The sequence below is a fragment of the Triticum urartu genome, chromosome 1A (assembly GCF_056163025.1).
Source record: "Triticum urartu cultivar PI428250 chromosome 1A, HENAU_Tu73, whole genome shotgun sequence".
In the NCBI taxonomy this organism is placed as follows: domain Eukaryota; kingdom Viridiplantae; phylum Streptophyta; class Magnoliopsida; order Poales; family Poaceae; genus Triticum; species Triticum urartu.
In genome coordinates, this window is record NC_141873.1 from 259,989,400 (window position 1) to 260,003,380 (window position 13,981).

Consider the following 13,981-nt stretch of genomic DNA (forward strand, 5'->3'; position numbering starts at 1 on the left):
TCCAGCGTCTCCTTCTGCGGTCGTTGTCTTCTACCACCATGACAAGTGCAATCGTATGTAGCAGGTTGCGGTGCAGAGTTGCTCTGTCGTTGAAGACCCTGTTGTTGTGAGCTTGCCAGGGGCGCATGCAGCAAAACATACTGGCGAGGCTTTGGAAGAGTTTTATTTCCTTCACCTGTTCAACCAAGTAGATAATAATTCTTGCAAATGAAGAGCAATGTGATGTATCGATTCTAGCGCCGGGCACTTGTCACAGCCAGCTGTCATTTGTTCAGGATTTTGCTCTCATATTGGCTTTTGTGTTGAGTCTTCCTCGATAGGCAAGCGAAAGGAAGATCCTGTGATGATGCGGTATTGGTTGCAGCTAAGTCCAGGCTGTGGTTTGCCATCATTTTGCCATGATCAGCGAATAAGGCATAGAAGGATGTGTTCGGTCCTTGGTTACCACATATCATACTTCGTTCGTCTGGATCACTGTCATCGAGTACGGTGTGGTGTAGGGAGTTGAGCAATTAAGCGATCTGCTGTTGTGTCGTATGGGACAGCGGCAGTAGCAGTTCAATATTCCAGGTTCCTTGAACTGGTATGATCGGCTGCAAATGAATATACGTACAAGAGGGTAGCAAACGAACTAGGATGCCTATTCGCCACTTTAGCACAAAGCTTTGGCGCAGAATAGGCAGCCAGTCTGTAATTGGTGTTGCATGTGGACGGATAGCATAGTGCAGGCGCACCAAGCTATTTGTAAAATATAGTTTGAAATCAGTCCTTTTCTATGATCCTGGATTCAAACTCCTTTCTTTCTTTCTTTCTTTCTTGAACACACATAAAAATGCGTGTCATTTCTGGTTACTAGTAAGCGTGCACGTGCAACGCACGTTTTAACCTGAGGCACATATTGAGCAAAAGAAACAAAACCCCTCTTAAATCTGACCACAACTCAAGTCTTGATCAATTGGCATTTTTCAAAAATTCAGTACAAGACACGAGCTTACACAGAAAGTCTAGTCACATATATCTAGCATTGCTACATTTTTAATCTTCTATAAAAAAAACTACCATATGCCATGGGATAACCACCATCTGGACATCCATGCGATGAAAGCTTCGCACCTTTCACCTGGGATGATTCTTAGTTGGTTGTGCCTCTGCCTCCTCTTATTCGCTGTAAGATACAAACAAGACAGTGTCATGTATAATGCTCTTGTATCTACAATGATCAACCAATGAGGTTGTGCAAGCTAACAGCTTTCCAACTTGATTACAACTCAAATCTAAAAATCTGCAGGTTACGAATGATTCTGATGACCTGTGATGGCGGCACATTGAAACTAATTATTTGAATAAAACCGTGCATTTGGAATACAAAGAAATACTATACTGGAACATGCATTTGAAGAAAAATACAATAATTCACCCGGAGAAAGGAATAGTACTAACAAACTGCTGCATGCAATCAGTGGTATTACAAACAAACAAAAAAGGGTGAAAAAACATGCACATTGTTTAGAAGAAGCAGACTGTTGACTGCCTTTCCCATAAAATAAATGTTTTTCTTTCACATAGCTATAAAAATAGGAACTTGCTTCAAGTTCACAAATATATAGCTTGTCCTTTCCTTTGTCCAGAAAAAATTCCCTGAAATATAAATAGTAGAACATCATGCACCATTTGTGAAGAGCACTTACTTGAACATATGTTGATTTCTGAAAATGCTAATGTGCAACCTATATGGGACGTGGGCATTTTGGAGCCAAGGGAAGCAATAACATCACCCAGTGCAGACAGTGACTTTTTGATGAACTTTGCCTCCTTTGATCTCTCTCCATCTACTTCAGTTTTAGCCAAGCGCTCACTTCCAACCACATGTGGGTAATCCTTTGCCTAGTTACCAAATGCTCACTGGTGACAGTGACCCTAACCAAGATGCAAGTAAAACAAAAGTTCAGATAACGTTATCCCATTGCTAAAATATTCTCATTACTATGTCAAGTGTGCTACTCCCTCCGATCCAAATTAATTGACAAAGACTTAGTAGCACTTTAGTCCAAAATTGTACTAAGTCAGCATCAATTAATTTGGATCGGAGGGAGTAAATTAAATCTAGATCACTGACCACACGACTGACAACTTCTCAGCACATACAACCTCTGAATAAAATAATTAGAATACAACACATGATAAAATTATTTAAAACAATTGGATTGTACAGAGAATGGCGGTTCCAACTTTTCTGAAATGTTACACTTAGCAATTAGGATGATGCAGATGGTGAAGTAATAGAACCAACACATGATATCATTGTGTGTAAATTTCATCAAGTCAGGTAAAATAAACTTGTAGTGCCGACCATTCCACAAGCACATAGATACGACACATCAATACACCCACTTCTGTTGGTGCTTTACTTAAGTAGTAGTATTTTCACAAACCCCATGCCAGGTGTATGCCAAGTGCACTTCACCGAGTTTTACACTCGCCGAACCCTACCCCGAGTACATATCAGCATAAATGTTTTTTCTGTAGTGCATTTGCACGTGCAACGCACGTATAAAACACTTGATAATTCCTCATTCATCATAGTTAAGAGACAATTATTTGAATAAAAAATGTATTGGCATGAATCGATAAATGTTCCTGTCATACAGGAAAACACTTGCTTGCACCTATTGCTGCATATAGGATCTTTTTTACATGAAGCGACGAATGTTCCTGTCAGTTACACACACAAACAGACACCACTGGAATCATCTCGCATGCCAAGTTCAAAGTTTGGCGAGTTTTCTTTCGTCGGGAGCTCAGCAATCACAGTAGTCTACCGAGTATCAACGTATATGAACTCAGGAAACCAAAAGAATCTTGTAAACACACCTACCTATTTGCCCAGTTTCGAGGGAAGGGGACTCCGTGAGACAATATAAACCCATAAAACTCAAGTCATTGATGCGCCACTCATTCTTTATATGCATCAAGATGCTCTTTGACATGTAGATGTTAGTTTATTTTGCACTGAAATATGTCAAAACACTGAAATGCTGAAAGAAAAATACATGATCTGCAATGAAACTTTTCATCCATATTTCATAGAATTCACAACTGCCTAAATAATATGGAATTGCCATTGGCCACAAATTACAAAGTCTGCGCTAAATAAGCAAACCTTATACAATTTTAGTGGGCTACCATAATTTTTTGACTGCGGAATTCTACAAAATAAATGAATTTGGAACAACCTAGTGGTCTACAATCCCAGTAATCAAGCAATCCATGCACACTTTGTATAATAAATGGATTTTGCTTGAATAACAAACTAACTTGTTGTACAGTTCTACAAGCAGACAAGATAACAAACCTATAAGAGAAGATATGGAACCATGGAAGTACAGGGAGATTGAAAACAAAAGCCTAACGTGTTCTTCACAGCAGATAATTTTGATCATTTCTTATAAATCATACTTACTATGTTCAACTGAACTGCAGTATACTATTTAAATTTGGACTAACCATGCTTTCCTAATACATCAACCAGGAAACAATTTCAAAATATACAAATAAGATCATGATGAGTAGTTTATTTGTTAATCACAATGGACATAAATTTCAAATTGACTTCAAGAAATAACATCATTTGTACATCTATGGCTTACGAACACCAGAGCAAATATTTGATACCAGCTTGAACTTCAAACAAAATTGTCCTGACGAACAACTATCCAATGGTACCACCCTGCACATCAAGAAAAAAAACATCACATACTCACTGCATTCCTAGATTTAGAGTGTTTTTGTGGCTCTACTATCTGAAACACCTTCACCGACAGAAAGTAGTTGTGCCAGTTGTTTAAGGAGAATAATAATCCACATACCATAGCCAGGATATATTTTTTCTTTCACATTTGCATACAAAGGAAAAAGCTCTGTAGAAAGATATTACCAGCGCTTGGAAAGGAATCGATTGCAGTAGCAGTTGCATAAGAAATGATGCACTGAGTTCTCTCGAAGCTTTCCTGCTTATTCACTTACAAAATTCAAATAAAGACCATCAAAAACAATTCGAACAGTCTGGTCAGTTGTAGAAGATTTTCCATATGTGATACTCTCCTGAATGTTGAATCTCAGCAATGTTGTAGAGGAGTAGGCCAGTCTAATTAATTGCATTTACACGTTTGTAAGTCTCGATCCTAGAAACTTGCAAACCTACAGTTCAACAAAGGCTGCAATTTACTTTTTACTGAAAGATATGTTATCTATTGATCTCTCTCTATCTTATGGCTGAGATGAACATAATTGTGGAAAGAAGCCTCCACTGAATTTTTAGTCTCCACTGTACACCACCAACCAATTTCCGAACTAAGGAGGCGGAGGGGGTGTTGCATTACCAGATTTTGAAGCCTAGGGCGGTGTGGTAGTGTGAAGCTGCTGCCCCGGCAGCCACTGCAAAATAAGGTACAGTTATACACACAAAGCACGTAACTTGGGATCAAAATTGTGAGAGTAGCGTAGGATATAACAGCTGTATACACACAAATAGTCATGGAGTAGCAACTTAGGACATGCAGAGATAAGATGTTCAACTGAACATGGAGAAAGAAGGTTCCAGGAGTGGTGGAACTCACCTGCGACGCCGTTCTTGCCGCCTTCGCCATCACGTCGCCTCCTGGTTGTCCACTCGTGGGCTTCCTGGGCGACCCTCGGTCGTGGCACCGGGCCTCGATGGAGTGCGGCAGGCTACTGGCAGCGGAGCGGGTGACGCAGGGCATGATGGCGCTGCGCGGGGACCCGACGACGCCCGACTTCGCTGCTCCCGCCGATCTTCTGGTTCCCGGCGCTCGAGCGACTCAACCTCTCGCTGGCCTCGCTGTGGGGCCAACCGCTGCTCTCCTCGGCCTCGCGAATTGCAGGGGCGCCCGCCTCCTCCTCCTCCTCCAACCACCTCCCGCTCCATCGGAAGAGATCGCCGAGCGGAACACCTTCATTGCCGCGCGCCTGGCCGCCTACTCCCCGCCTTGTCCGACCTCCCCCTCTACTGCTGCGACCCCTCGACGCTCACCAGCCCCGCGCCAGGCCAACCTCCGCAGCGTCTATCTCGGGGTGGATTAGGAAGTGCATCGAAGAGAAAGGGAAGGGAGGGCCGGCGGCGCAACGTTGCTGCGGATCCGTATTTCTCGATCTAGGGAGAGATAAAAGGGGAATCGTGCCCAAAAATCACGGGGCTGTGGGCGGGGCCGCCGGGATCGGGAACGCGGAGCGTAGAAGAATCGCAGACCACGCGTCTGCTCGGCAGAATATTTCATCTCAGACCTTCATCTAGGTGACAGACCGTTCGTGTAATATAAGCAGTAGGATATGTTTAGGTTGATCTGATCTAACGGTACAGGTTATTCTGTGTACAGTTTGTTGTGTGGTTTTGAAAGAAGTCATGTTTGCTCTTTTAATAGTAGTATAGAAGACAACCTGAGCTGGACAGGAACACTCCAATCATTTGGAGGGCACAGGTGCCCAGAAAACTTAAAGTCTCTGCCTGGCTACTTTTCAGAAACAGGCTCAACACCCACGCCAACCTCGCGCACAAGCACATCATCACCAACAATGTGTGCCCTCGGTGCCATGAGCAATGTGAAGACACATCGCATCTCTTTCATTTCATGCCCTCTAGCTGATAGAGTTTGGCAACGCTTGGGTATTTCACCTATATCCGAAGACGTCGATGAGCTATGGGGCACAACACTGCCACACGACATGCTGGCCAATATGTGGCCTTTGGTTCTACTAACCTCTTTGTGAAAGATCTGGGCCGCATGGAATCACATGCTATTCAGGTCCATCGACCAAAGATCTGTAATAACCCTTAGGCTTATTATCTACAAGAGCGCAAAGAAGAGACAAGACTGTACGGACGAAATAGCAAAGTAGAGAAGGGCCACACATCTAAACTCTCTAACCCAAGGGGGAAAAGGAAACTAAGAAGAAGAAGCAACCCAAAGCTCTGATCAAGTGAAATATTTGGCTAGCAGGATACAAGGAAATGATTCAGTTCTAGAGCCAAAGATCGTAGTTCTTGAACGAGCACTCGAAAAGGTTCTGGAGGATCCTCATGATTAGGTATTCTTTTTCCTCAGATCGTAGCATTAAGTATTTCTTGGCGAGCTATAAGATGGTCAGATTTATAAGTAAGTATCTCTTGTAAAATATGAGCAACACCAAATCCTTCTAAAGCCCAAACTTCCATTTCTCCTACTCGTTGTCCCCCGTATGCCAGTTGCATCAACCATCTAGTCTAGAGAATTTGAGTTATGTGTTCTTCAGGCACTACCTTCAACTGTTCCTAATGTTCTCCTGTTCGTGAAGATGCATGCCCTGGAAATGAGAGATTGTCCGGCTGAAAAAGATAAGAGCAAGATATGAGTCCATGAAAGAGACACGGCTGTGGATCATAGAAGAAGATAGGAAAGGAAGCACAACATCATGTCACCTGCCCTACCTGGTCTTCTTCTCTGCAGCACAGCCGTTGAACTGCTTGAACACCAGCGTTCTTGGCTATCAGCTAAACTCTGAAGTGATTTCTTGCTGCAGCTGATGCATCCATCCTTCCCAGATCCCACTAAAGGCAGTCACCACAAGTAAATGCTGGAATGTGGCAGTCTAGCAGCGCAAGCCAGAGAGTGGTTTGTGTCTAGTGGAGCAGCAGCACCTGACGCTGTGAGTGCAACCACCCACCCCCATTGTCTTGTATGCTACAAGTAACTGATGTATTCTTCTGCAGTCTGATCTCGTCACCACATGTCGCAGAAAATAGAAGCCTGATCTAATGCTGTGAGCAGCAGCAGCATTTTAGAAGAAGGAAAAAACCTGATGTATTCTTCTACTACGGTGTCTTGTTCAGTCTGATCTCGTAGCCACGTGTGAAGAGAATGACACGTAAAACTACAGAATCTGCTTTAATATGATGGGCATGCTTGTGCCTGAACCCCTTTGGATTCCTTCGCTGCCGCGTGCGTGAGTGAATAGTGTGAGATTCCCACTGCAGCAGTAGCACGCCAGGTCAAGTCATGCTCATGCCCTACGGCATAGGTCTCTCTTTTTAAGCAATTTACGTTTTCTTCACGTTTCCATTTTCTTTTTAAAATTGGTACGCACTTATCGAAAAAGGCTTTCGCCCCGCTTTATAGATAAAGCAAACCACCAGAGCCACAAAGTACAACAAGGTACACACATAGAGTACCACAACACAAAGTACAAACGGTTCTGCTGAGAGGACAACTCAACAAGCCCTGAAAATAAACAAAGGAGGCGGGTCAACCGCAGCATCCGAAGCAGCAACAAAGGATCTAATCCGGCTCTGGAGGTGGCGGAGGGAGCGGCGGCGCCAAGCGGAGAGCCATCGAGCGAAGGTCGGCAATGATGGAGGTGATGGCGTCGCGATCCTGGTACACACTTACTCTCTATCGAAACAGGCTTTCGTCTTTTTTATAAAAAAGTAAAACAACCATACAACAAATTCATGTGCAGCAACACAAACACATCAACAACAAAGTCTAGTCCCAAACTAGCAATATGTCCGTGCGTTGCAACGGATCTGAAGTAGTACTACATATTCATAAATTTCAAAGAAAAAAGTCTAGTTTTGATATACATATATGACTAATAATATCTTATGTTTCACTCAAATTATATTCCTTGGACTGTTTTGATGAAGCAAAGGAGGAATGTGGTTTGGTTTCAAGATACTAAGGGATTTTTTGTAAATTGAAGCAGATAAGTGGAATATTGTTGCAAAAAGGCCATAACTTACATCACAATCGTTAGATGCAGATCTAATGGTCAAAAATGACGGATGACAGACACACCATCATCACCAACCGAGTCTTTTATAGGAGTATATATTGTGCTACCTTGAGTGCGGCTGTGTGTGCGCGTCAGTGTGAACTCTTGTTAGACCTTGTGGCTTGGTGGTTTGCTTTATATACTAGATCATTGTTGGCGCGCGTTGCTGCACTCATCTATTTTGAAGTTTTTTTTGACAGAGAGATATATTTTTTTGTAAATGAGAGAAAGAGAAAAATAATTAAAAAATACACCTGAAAAACACTGGTGGTAGTAAAGATCAAATACCATAGTTGACGGAAATGCTGGCCATTTCAGTAAATATTCCTTTTACTCGATTGTTGCAAGCATATTCCAGAGTGCAGACCACAAATAGATGTTATGGAACCAGAAATAAATCACATTGTTGTAATGTATGAAGTTTTTTTTAATAATATTCATCGATATAACCTAACCTGCAAGGTTATATAGGGCTGGAGCAATGGATAATAATAAGTAAGCGAATCCTTGCTGCTGTGTTAGCCGATGTAGCAAAGGTCCTTACCACATTCAAGTCCTCTCAATTCTGCACAAGACAGAGAAAGCATGCTTAGTCATCTCCATTTTGAAAATTTAGCCTACTGATCTATCTAAAATGTAGAAACAGAAGTCAATACCTGCACGTCGACCGTCACAAGATCATGTGAGAGGAGATCCGTTGGGGACAAAGAAGATCAGGCAGCGTAGCAGTAGCTCAGTTTCCTGTATTTCTCTCCAGGAACATAATTTAAGACCGGAATGATATTCAAATATCCGAGGGGATCCAGTGCGGGAGGGAGACAACATGCTCGAGGAGATTCAGCTGCGGCAAGGCACCCGAAGGAATCCAGCGCTTTATGGTATCCAGTCGATCAAGCCGAGATGCGTGATGCAGGTGAATCGGGGGGAGGTCAATCCAGCCGACCATGGTAATCCGCCTGCAGAGGTAGAGGGTCACCTTGAGCATCGGACAATTGCCGGAAATCAAGGACGTATATAACCATCACAAAAGGACCTTAATGGCGACTGGTGTGCGCCACTCGCCAGCGACGGATAATTGCAGGATAATTGTACACCAGGTATCTTGGATAGGATATAACTCATCCACTCAAACTTCCTTCATATCTCCTAATAATCTACATAATTGAGAAAGTTACCAGCTCTTTTGGAACATTTATCCTCTTTCTTAAACTACACTAGGACACAGTAAATGGATATTTATATTGGAATCTCACACTACATTTGCAAGACACAAAGAATTGTTTGTACGGCCAACTACATATACATAGTAAAAAAAAGGAGCCACTGAAATGTTCTTGGAATCTAATGGAATCATCAATTCGTACATCTCTATCACTAATTTGTATTCTTGAAATCATTGAGTTTAGATGTATTCTTCAGCTTCTAACTGATAGAAACAAACATTGTTCTTTCACATCGTACAACTCCACCAAATGTACTAATCTAATTATTTGCCTCAAGCAACTGGGAGCAATGAATACCAGAATTGTCATATTATATAGAACTGCAAGTGATATCCGACAATCATTTTTGATGAACAAAATGATAGGAGAGCGGCTGAATCTATGCGAATAACCTGCAGTGGCGGAGTGGCATCAAGCTGACGCAAGCACATGTCTTCGGTGTTCCAAGCCTCGGCCTCCTCCAAATCTCCCTTGAGGCTAGTGGCGCATTGAATCTAAGCATCAGACAGTGTCTCATATACAGAAGCGATTGAACTAAACCTGGCGGTGACGTGCACGAGTGGCTGCAGCTAGGAGCAACGGTGACGGGGAAGATGAGACGTCGCACATCTGCTACCGGCGGGATCCTGTTGAACATCGCATCCTCGCACGCGTCGCCTCGGGTTGATCCCCTCCCGCGCCGGATCACTGGCAAGCATCGCCTCGGATTGATCCCCACCCGCGTCGGAATCCCTCGCGAGGCTCGACTTAGGCCGGATGGAAGAAGAACGCCCGAAGTTGAGGGAGGCGAGGAGATGCCGTCGTGGGCGGCGGCGGGGAGAGGAGGGGGCGTCGTGAGGAGCGAAGGGACGTGCTGGTTCGCTATTTTATTGTCTTCGCTGAAGCGGGCTTCGCTGCCTTGGGCCGAGTAGAAAACTGGCCCGATTAACCCCTGGGCTCCAAAATAGCTACGAGAGTAGCTTCCCTTGCGACATTAGGCCCAGTTCGCGGCTAACATAGCGCTAATCCAACGGCTGACCTTGCTAATGCCCTAAGATGGCAGGAAAACTGCTCAGTTATAATGTCTTTAAATAAAGCGGTGCAAAAGCCTTTTCCGGTAAGTGGGATATTGTTGCAAAAAGGTCACAACTTACATCATAGTCGTTAGACGCAGATCCAATGGTCAGAAATGACGGACGACAGACACACTATCATCACCGACTGAGTCTTTTATAGGAGTAGCGACAAGTTGGGGTAGACTAGAGGTGAAACTCATAAGATCTCGCAACCAACTCATGATTCTGGCACATGTATAGCAAGTTTTCATACACCCCTGCCCATGACTAGTTCTCTGGTGATACTTCAGTCCTTCAGATCCTTCTTTACGGACTCCTCTCATGTCAAGTTCGATCTACCCTGATCTCTCCTGACATTATCAGCACGCTTTAGCCGTTTCGCTATGCACCGACGCTTCTGGAGGCCTACATTGAATATGCCCAAATCATCTCAGACGATGTTGGACAAGCTTCTCTTTAATTGGTGCTACCCAACTCTATTTCTTATACCATCATTCCGGACTTGGTCCTTCCTTGTGTGACTAGACATTCATCTCAACATGCGCATCTCCGTCACACCTAACTGTTGAACATGTCTCCTTTTAGTCAGCTAACACTCAGCGCCATACAACATTGTGGGTCGAACCGCCGTCCTATAGAACTTGCCTTCTAGCTTTTGTTGCACTCTCTTGTCACATAGAATGCCAGAAGCTTGGTCCACTTCATCCATCCGGCTTCGATTCAATGGTTCACATCTTCATCGATATCCCCATCCTTCTACAACATTGACCCCAAATATCGAAATGTGTCCTTGTGAGGCACCATTTGCCCATCAAGGCTAACCTCCTCCTCCTCGTGCCTAGTAGTACTAAAACCGCACCTCATGTACTCGGTTTTAGTTCTACTAAGTCTAGAACCTTTCGATTTCAAGGTTTGTCTCCATAGCTCTAACTTCCTATTGACCCCTGTCCGACTATCATCGACTAGCACCACATCATCGTAAAGAGCATACACCATGGGATATCTCCTTGTATATCCTTTGTGAGATCATTCATCACCAAAGTAAAAAAGCTAAGGGCTCAAAGCTCACCCCTGATGCAGTCCTATTTTAATTGGGAAGTCATTAATGTCATCATCACTTGTTCGAACACTTGTCACAATATTATCGTACAGGCCTGTCGATGGGGCAGGCCAAATTGGCCGACCGCCCAGGGCCCCCAATATTTTGGGGTCTCCAAATCAGTAGGTGATGGGTAGGCTGCTTTATAATCTGAAAAAGGCCCGGTAGCCCAACCAGGAGCCCAACGAAACAAGCAGGTTGCCCGATCGCCTAAATCGTCGTCTCCTAGTATCCCACTCGTAGCCGCCTCTCCCCATCGCCCAGACCTGATTCCATCCGCTGATCTGACTGCTTGCCCTCCCGTCGTCGCTCTCGTCTAGTGCTCCTGTGATCTACGGATGAATGGTGCATGGTAATTGGCTAGTTCCCCAACCTAAACTAACCCCACGTGAGTGCTCGAGGCCTATTTGCTGCAGGTTGGATTCGATTTGCTTCAGATAATAAACTTTTGAATTTTGAATTTTGGTATAGAAAACGGAAACGTATCTGCTTCTACGGATCCTGAAAATAAAGGTCCACCTCCTTCAGTCCTGCAAACAATATCATACATATGCAGATATGCTCTCTGTTTCAATCATTCCTTTTGTTTTGCTTTTTGGTAGAAAATGTGTTTAGTTACTTGTATCACCTTTACTCTTTTAGCATTAGTTTTTGAAATATTTATAAATATCATACCAAATTACATACATTTGAAGTAATATAATTAACAAAATGAACATATATCTTAGTTATATGAAAATTTCCAAATTTAGGGCCACATTTTGCAGTTCGCCCCGGGCCCCCAAATTTCTGGAGACGGCCCTGTTATCATATATGACATTCCACGGTATCTTATCGTAGACCTTCTCCAAGTCAATGAACACCACATGCAGGTCATTCTTTTGCTCCCTGTATCTCTTCATGAATTGTACCAAGAAAATGGATTCCTTGGTCGACTTCCCAAGCATGAGACCAAAATGAAACCAAACTGATTTTTGATCACGGAAGAAACCAACATGAAACCAAACTGATTTTTGGTCACGGGAGAGGGAGGAAGAGAGAGGACGCTAGGAGGGAGGAGAGCCTAGGGTTTGGGCCCTTGAGCGTGCGGCGAATGCCCTCGACCATCGAGGCCCTCGCCTGACGTCGCACCCATGGGCGTCTTCGTGCTTCTGCTCGCACGGCGGGCTCGGGCTATAGCTCAATGAACCGGCTCGACAATTTCCGGCACTTTGATGAGTGCTGATGCTGCCACTTGTCTCCCCTCCGTGAACGCCGGACTTAGCCCGGCCATATGCTGGAGCGGCTCACGACGACGGACATGCACGGGGTGCGCATGAGACGAAACTGGACGCGCCATGGAAAACAGGGTAAAACCACATACGAGCCACCAACTCGTCCATGAACGAGTACACAGGCCAAAAACGTGTAGGATGGAGATGTTGTTGCTGTCTAGCCCTAGCTCTCGCCTACCTCTCGCTCTCTCTCGCTCTATGATGCGAAAGGAGGTAGAAGAAGAAGATGGACACAAGACACAAGAAATTTTCCCGCCCAACGCACAAACGTCCCAATCTTTTCTTTGTATTCATAGGCTACATGCTCGGCAACTCCCATATACAAACACACTCGTGGCCGGGCCTTTTGTAGTCCCACGGCAGCGCAGCTCCCATGTTACCTGTGTGCACGTACGCACGAACGCCTGTAGACTTCGCTGCTCGCGAGCGATCCGCTCGGCCATGCGCACGATGCGCTCACCATGGCCGCTCGCAACAGACCTGCTAAGAGCATCTCCAGCCGCGCCCCCCCAAAAAGGCCTTCCCAGGCAATTTTTTCACGCTGGCACTGAAAAATCGGCCCAGTCGCGCCCCCAGGAGCCCGATTTTCGCCGGCCTGGGCCGAAATTAGCGCCGGCGGACCCAGGCCGAACCCGGCGCGCTGGGGGGCGCTCGGGGACGCCGGGGCGAGTGGTTTTGGCGTGAAAGAGCCGCGGGCCCGCCGCGTCAGTGACACCGTACGTCGTCTTCCCCCAACGCCTCGGTTTCCTGCGGGGAATCAATGGCAAGGCTGCCGCCGGTCAGCCTTACCATTGATTCCTCACGGGCGACGCGTCACGGGACGGCGCACCGACGCCTCCCCTCCCTCGCACGCGTACACACGGGCGCGGCGCGGCTATAAAGCCGGCGGCCTCCCTCGCCTCTGGCCACACCAGCCCTAGCCCTAGCCGTCGAGCTCTGCCTCTCCCAAGAGCCTCCGTCGAGCCCTCCCTCTCCCGAGCGCCGCCGTCGAGTCCTCCCTCTCCTGATGGCCGAGCATTTCCCCGGAGATGAGGCGGCGGCCAACGGCTTCCGCCACCGCTCGCTCCACGAACATGAGTCTTGGCTCCTGTTCCAAGCGAACATCCCGGTGCCGCCGGACATGCGCGCCGGGACGACGGGCTGGAAGCTCAGCAACGGGGGAGTGCCCATTCCCCCGTTGCCCGACGCCGTGGCTAAACCCTCGTACTTCGCCGACGAGGTCGAGGTCGTGCGCGCCTCCCTCACCGACGCCCAGCTCTCCCTCCCCCAGTACGCCGCCGACAACCACGCGGCTTGGGCGGCGTACTTCCAACGCCGTCAGCAGCAGCAGCTGGCGTCCACCAATGGTGCGGCGGTGGTCGGCGGCATGAAGAACAGCGAGGGGCGCCACCTATGGTGGGGCGTCCCCGGCCGCACACTCGAGGGCGTGCTGACACACCTCGAGGGCGGCAACAACCCGCCGTTGGCGTACCCCCCGGCGAGGGCGGCCACGGCTCACCGCCGACG

General features: G+C 46.1%; 1 long non-coding RNA gene across 4 annotated transcripts; it reads right to left on the reverse strand.

Moving 5' to 3' along the window:
• Positions 1-898: 898 nt before the first annotated feature.
• LOC125508333 (uncharacterized) lies at positions 899-5,512 on the reverse strand. 4 transcript variants are annotated; one of them, XR_015600833.1, is made up of 3 exons: positions 4,617-5,312; positions 4,380-4,434; positions 899-4,197 (listed from the first exon to the last, which is right to left on the reverse strand). It is a non-coding gene; the product is annotated as an uncharacterized LOC125508333 (long non-coding RNA). The 4 variants fall into 4 exon arrangements; XR_007283367.2 differs by having other exon boundaries at positions 931-1,638; positions 1,728-4,434; XR_007283366.2 differs by having other exon boundaries at positions 931-1,165; positions 1,689-4,434; positions 4,617-5,311.
• Between the last annotated feature and the right edge of the window lie 8,469 nt (positions 5,513-13,981).